Here is a 6274-nt window from a genome sequence, read left to right on the forward strand (position 1 = left end):
GTTTTAAATGATCTGCAAATGGTCTCTCAGTAAAACAGTGTCCCCCCTTGGGCAGCAGCTGGATTAGGGCACTTGACCTATCTGAGTTTGGTATTCAGAAAGTCCAATGAAGACCTTAGAGGAAAGGGAAGTGAGCTGACTCTTAAAACATTACATAGCTTTGTTCACAGAATTTGCTCCAATTAACATGATTAAATCCTGGAATCTGAACTGGAGATAATTTCTTTCTGAAATGGATATACTTAGGATTTGGGAGTGAGAGGTTATGGTTTTCAGGAGATAAGGTTGCTTTTTCTCTGGAATAATTTATTCATCATTTCAATAAGTATTAACTGAATGTACTCTGTACTAATTACTTACAGAACAATAGCAAAACAGAGCCTGAGGTTATGGTCTGGGAGTAAGACAGGCTCTAATCAGACGTAATAATATAAACATTTCCAGGCCATAAAAAAGCACAGCATTATGGGGGAACAAACACAGCAGGCACCCTGACCTCAATGAAGACTAGTGGTGGTTAGGTAGACATACCCAAAATGTAGATGGAAGAGCAAATCAATATTATCCCATCATTTTTAGCATAAGACATTTTGTTATCTAATCATGCTTTTTTTTTGTTTGTTTGTTTCCAGGGATGTTCTAAAATAGATTAAATAGCAAGTGCTTAATTACTGGCCAACAAAAAGAAGGAGCACATGACCCTGAAACTCTAATTCTTTAGGTTTTGGTTGAATTAAGTATGTTTTAAACTGTCATTACAGAGCATTGACATAGTGAGCTAAATGGCAAAATATTAAAATTTTTCTCCTAAAGAATGTCACTAGGATTATGAAGGAGAGCCCTGTCATCTTATTAATTTTCTCAGGTTGTGAATTCTAGGATTGGAAAATAGCATTGATATTTTCATGGCCTAGGTAAAGATGAAGTCAAACAGGAGACTCCACATTTAGATTAGTAGCTTGAGAATGTACCCCAAAGCAGTGTGGACATAGATAGGTTATGTGATGCTTAGAAATGACTCCATGATGGACTCCTTAACTTCTTCCATTAAAGAAAGTTTCCATTAGTCAACTGGACGGTACCAGTTCTGCAAACACTGGTGCTCATTTTAATCTCTATCATTCAAATACCGTTCATGAGTTCATTTTTCCATTTTTAAAACATGGGACACATGAAAGATGCTATATAAAGTCGACTTCATTTTTATAATCTCTGATGGCATCTTCGTCCTGTAACTGCTATTCTGGGATTCTGAAGCCATAGCACAAAGAACAGCAATCAACATCAGAATGCAAGATGAGATTAGAATTGCTGAGCTTAATCACCCAATCAAACACTGTAGCTTCACAGATCAGCACATGCTTTTCTTATGGCTGTCCATTTTCAGAAATTACAAATAACCTTTTAATGTCTATCTGCAATCACTGTAGTTTAACTTCCTTTCAGGTTTTTTCAATCTGGAATTTAGTCAGACTTCAAAAAATAAAAGTGAGTATTTTTGAGTTGAAAGAGACCCATTCTGCACAAACTTAGAGGGGAGAACATTTTAAAGTTTTTACTGAGGAAAAATAGTTTAATGTGTTAATAAAAATTCCAGTACTTGGGACTGTTGCATAATTATACATGGTGTTTAAGTAATATCTATGATATTAGATATATCAGTGTTCCCTCCCCTCAGTGTTCATGATCTATGCAGAAGAGGAGGAGAAAGCACATAAGAGCCAGAGGTGGGGAATGACTCCAAAGAAACAGTAGATTTTAAACAAAGAAGAACTGATATACTTAAGGACAGACAGAAACTGGGACAGCACACACAAGCATGCATGGGTTGGGAGAATGGAAGGAACATGGTAAAATGTATTACGTGAAAAACATTTTAACAAAAATTTGTTTTAAAAGTAATCAGAATATATGGAAAGTGATAATGAATTGGCAGAGCTAACTATATTCACACCTCTATATAAAAATACTTAGACCCTAACAGTTCAGTACTACTAACATTCTTTGTTCTCCTTTTGTGACTTAAATGTTTAATTTGCCTGAAAACTCTGTATGTGTTTCCCAATGAGGAAACCAGGACTAAGGTAACTGCATAGAGCCATGAAGGAGAGTAAGAGAGGGTTAGGGGTTACGAGTCAGTGATCTTTCCCTGTGCTGTGGGATTACCCTAACCAGCTATGCCGTTTTCCTGAATTAGGTAAGGTCACATCTTCTAACAAAATACCAGAGCCACAGACCACTTGATGACCTTCACAAGGTCAAAGCTAATTTTACTACAATGGATTACAAATATTAAAATAAGCCTTTTGATCTCCTTTTACTGTTATCTAATGTAATTTTTCCTCCAGCTCATCCATTAATTTATTCAATGAATATTTATTAAGAGGTATTATGTATCAAATACAACACTTGACCTTAGTTGGATTTAGCAGTTATATTTTAAAATTATTACAAGGTGCCAGACATTAAGCTCACACCTGTAATTCAAGCACTTGGAAGGATGGGGAAAGAGGACTGTGTGAGTTTGAGACCAGCCTGGGATACATGCAAATTACAGACAATCCCAAATTACAAAATGAATTTCTGTGAGTATATGTAACATTTTGTATATGTGTGTTAATTACATATTAGAAAAAATAACATTCCAGCTATGGATATTGAAATCAGTAAAGTTGTTGCTAAAAAATGAAGGGATTTGAGGATTCTCTCTTCGTCTGTGCCTTATCTAAACATCAAATGGCTTTCTCAGTTCTTGGAACTTCTGACCTCTCACTGAGACCTCCAATCAGACACTTTCCTACTTCTGGTTAAGGGTTCAGATTAACCCTACGGAGCGCTGTGAGAGGTTTATATAGTTGTTCTGAGTCAAATCAAACAAGATGGTGATATAGAAATGGTAGCAACTCTGAAAATGCTAAAAATGCTTCAACATTTTCCCCAACATCCTTTTCTCTAAAGAAAATAGATGTAGCAATATATGGAATGTTATGAAGCTACCAAATGTGGCCTATTGAAGTCAATATAGATACTTGTTTATGATGAATCTCAGGAAATTTTCAGGAATCCTCAAGGAGACAATGTTGGAACCACTCTCGGGTCTTGTACTTGTCAATCAATTTGTGCTGTGAGCATCTTTCTGTTGCTCTGTTTGTAATCCAACTATAAAGAGTTGTTTTCTAATGTATGTTATGTGTCTCCGCATTTCTTTCCTAGATTCAAGTGTTGTAAGAACTACAATTTTGTCTGTCGTTATACCAGTACCATGCAGTTTTTATCACAATTGCTCTGTAGTACAGCTTTAGGTCAGGCATAGTGATTCCACCAGAGGTTCTTTTATCCTTGAGAAGAGTTTTTGCTATCCTAGGTTTTTTGTTGTTCCAGATGAATTTGCAGATTGCCCTTTCTAATTTGTTGAAGAATTGAGTTGGAATTTTGATGGGGATTGCATTGAATCTGTAGATTGCTTTTGGTAAGATAGCCATTTCTAAGATGTTATAAAAATCAAGAGTTTATTGGAATGTTATTGATACGACATCTCTCTTTTAAGGACCTAAATCTCACCTGCATCCTGGTCATTTAGCACTGTTTTTGCATTATTGCTCATCCTGAATATGAGCACGCATGCACGCACACGCACACACACACACACACACACACACACACACACACAACTTAGTAACACTAATAACACTACTTCTTTTCCTTATGACCCAATATCTAAAAACCCTCTTAATACATTTGTCTTCAGATCATTTCTTTTAAATGTCTGCCCTTTAGATCCCAGTAATCCTGGGGGAAACTTTAGTCTTGCTTCTAATCACTCTTAGATTGGTCCTGAGGTCATTCAGTGCTGCCTTGAGGGTTTCTGGAGATACAGACCGTCAGCAAAGCTGCTCATACACAACCCATGGCAGAGTTATGATTGCTGAAATTCAGATTCCAGGGAGGGAGCACCTTAGCATTTGTTCTTCAACTTTTGCTTCTCTGATTGAAGTGATGTGAAGTCAAAGTGCCTGGAATTCAGAAATGGAAACTTCAGTGGACAGTACAGTAAGCATATTCTCTGAGAAATAATCCAGTTTCCAAAATTCCTTTGAGAAATATATTTAGGACGTAGTGTTTCTATAATGCCATAATTTGCCAACAATATGTCAATGTAGTTACCTTTGGTGTTTTATCTGGGAAGTACATCATTGGTTACTGTCCAACTCTGCTTGGTTACTATTGATCAAGTGCTGCATTTATACCTCATCTATTTTATTTTCTCATAAATCTCTTTTAATTATTATTTTTGTTCACCTCTCAATTTCTCCCTCATTTAAAATTTTTCTTGATATGAATATAGTTCTTAGAACTAGTTTACCAAAGCCATAGAGATTAGAGAGAAATTCTGTCTAAATGTGTTTCAACCATTATTTGCCCAGATACTTCCTGGGGATCCTATGCTTTATTTGTCTTAAAACTCATGATGATAACATATTAAAGTAATGAATTATATCCCACTGACATTCATATTGTTCTCTGCAAGCTTGTGAAGCCATTTTGAACACATGCATGAATTCAGATGTTGCAATACAATAGCTTTGGGGATTAAGTGTTCCTTTTTATTCTATGCTATAGATAACAAAAGAAAGAGAATATAACTTTAACATAAAGTAGCCTCTCATGCATATATTTTAAATGAATAGTCAACTTTCCCAATTTATAAAATGTTCAGTCAGTTCTTTTCATAAAGCATTATTTTCCTTATGAAATGTTATATATGTATATAAAATCTAGTTTTAAAAGTGTGTGTATATGTGTGTTGTGTGCAGTGAACATATCACTTCAGATGATAACTTTATATCTCCTAGCACTGGAATTATAGACACTTGTGAGTTGCTCAGTGAAGGTGCTGGGAACCAAACTTGGGTCCTCGCAAAGGCAGTATGTGCTCTTAACTGCTGAGACCTCTCTTCAGCCCCTTCACTTTATTCTCTAAGATAACATCTGTCACTACACTTTCTCTCATCATGTTTGGTGTTAGAGTTACAGTTATATATGAGAACACCTAGCTTTTTTACATGAGTGTTCTCCTCAGCTCCTTCTTCTTGTACAGAAGCACTTTATTCATCGAGCCATTTCCCCAGCCTCCAAATGTTAAATTACAATGTACTTCTTCAAATGTGCAATCAAGAATGTTGCTTTTGAAAGACTTTTTTATTAGATATTTTCTTCATTTACATTTCAAATGTTATCCCAAAAATCCCCTATAACTTTCCCCTGCCCTGCTCCCCAACCCACCCCTCCTGCTTCCTGGCCCTGGCATTCTCCTGTACTGGGACATACAATCTTTGCAAGACCAAGGGCCTCTCGTTCCAATGATGGCCGACTAGGCCATCTTCTGTTACATTGCAGCTAGAGACACAAGCTCTGGGGTACTGGTTAGTTCATATTGTTGTTCCTCCTATAGGGTTGCAGACCCCTTCAGCTCCTTGGGTACTTTCTCTAGCTCCTCCATTGGGAGCCCTGTGTTCTACCTAGTAGATGACTGTGAATATCCACTTCTGTATTTACCAGGCACTGGCATAGTCTTACAAGAGACAGCTGTATCAGGGTCCTTTCAGTAAAATCTTGCTGACATATACAATAGTGTCTGGGTTTGGTGGCTGATTATCTTATAGATCCCCAGGTAGGGCAGTCTCTGGATGGTCCTTCCTTCCATCTCAGCTCCAAACTTTGTCTCTGCAACTCCTTCCATGGGTATTTTGTTCCCCATTCTAAGGAGGAATGAAATACCCAGACTTTGGTCTTCCTTCTTCTTGAGTTTCATGTGTTTTGCAAATTGTAACTTGGGTATTCTAAGTTTCTAGGCTAATATCCACTGATCAGTGAGTGCATATCCTGTGTGTTCTTTTGTGATTAGGTTACCACACTCAGGATTATATCCTCCAGATCCATCCACTTGCCTAAGAATTTCATAAATTCATAGTTTTTAATAGCTGAGTAGTACTCCATTGTGCAAATGTACCACATTTTCTGTATTCATTCCTCTGTTGAGGGACACCTGGTTTCCAGACTTTTTTAAAAAGGCAAAAAGACCAAGGAAAGTGAAATTACTCATGTATTTGCCTTTTTAAAAAAATTGGCTGAGATTATAATATAATTATATCATTAGCCCTTCCCTTCCGTCTGTCTAAACCCTCCCATTTACCCTTTCTAGCTCTCTCTCAAATTCCTGACCTCATTTTTAAATTAATTGTTCTTATATGCACATATGTATAGATATATAGAG

Source organism: Mus caroli, unplaced genomic scaffold, assembly GCF_978045245.1.
Source record: "Mus caroli unplaced genomic scaffold, Mus_caroli_1 scaffold_1, whole genome shotgun sequence".
Classification (NCBI taxonomy): domain Eukaryota; kingdom Metazoa; phylum Chordata; class Mammalia; order Rodentia; family Muridae; genus Mus; species Mus caroli.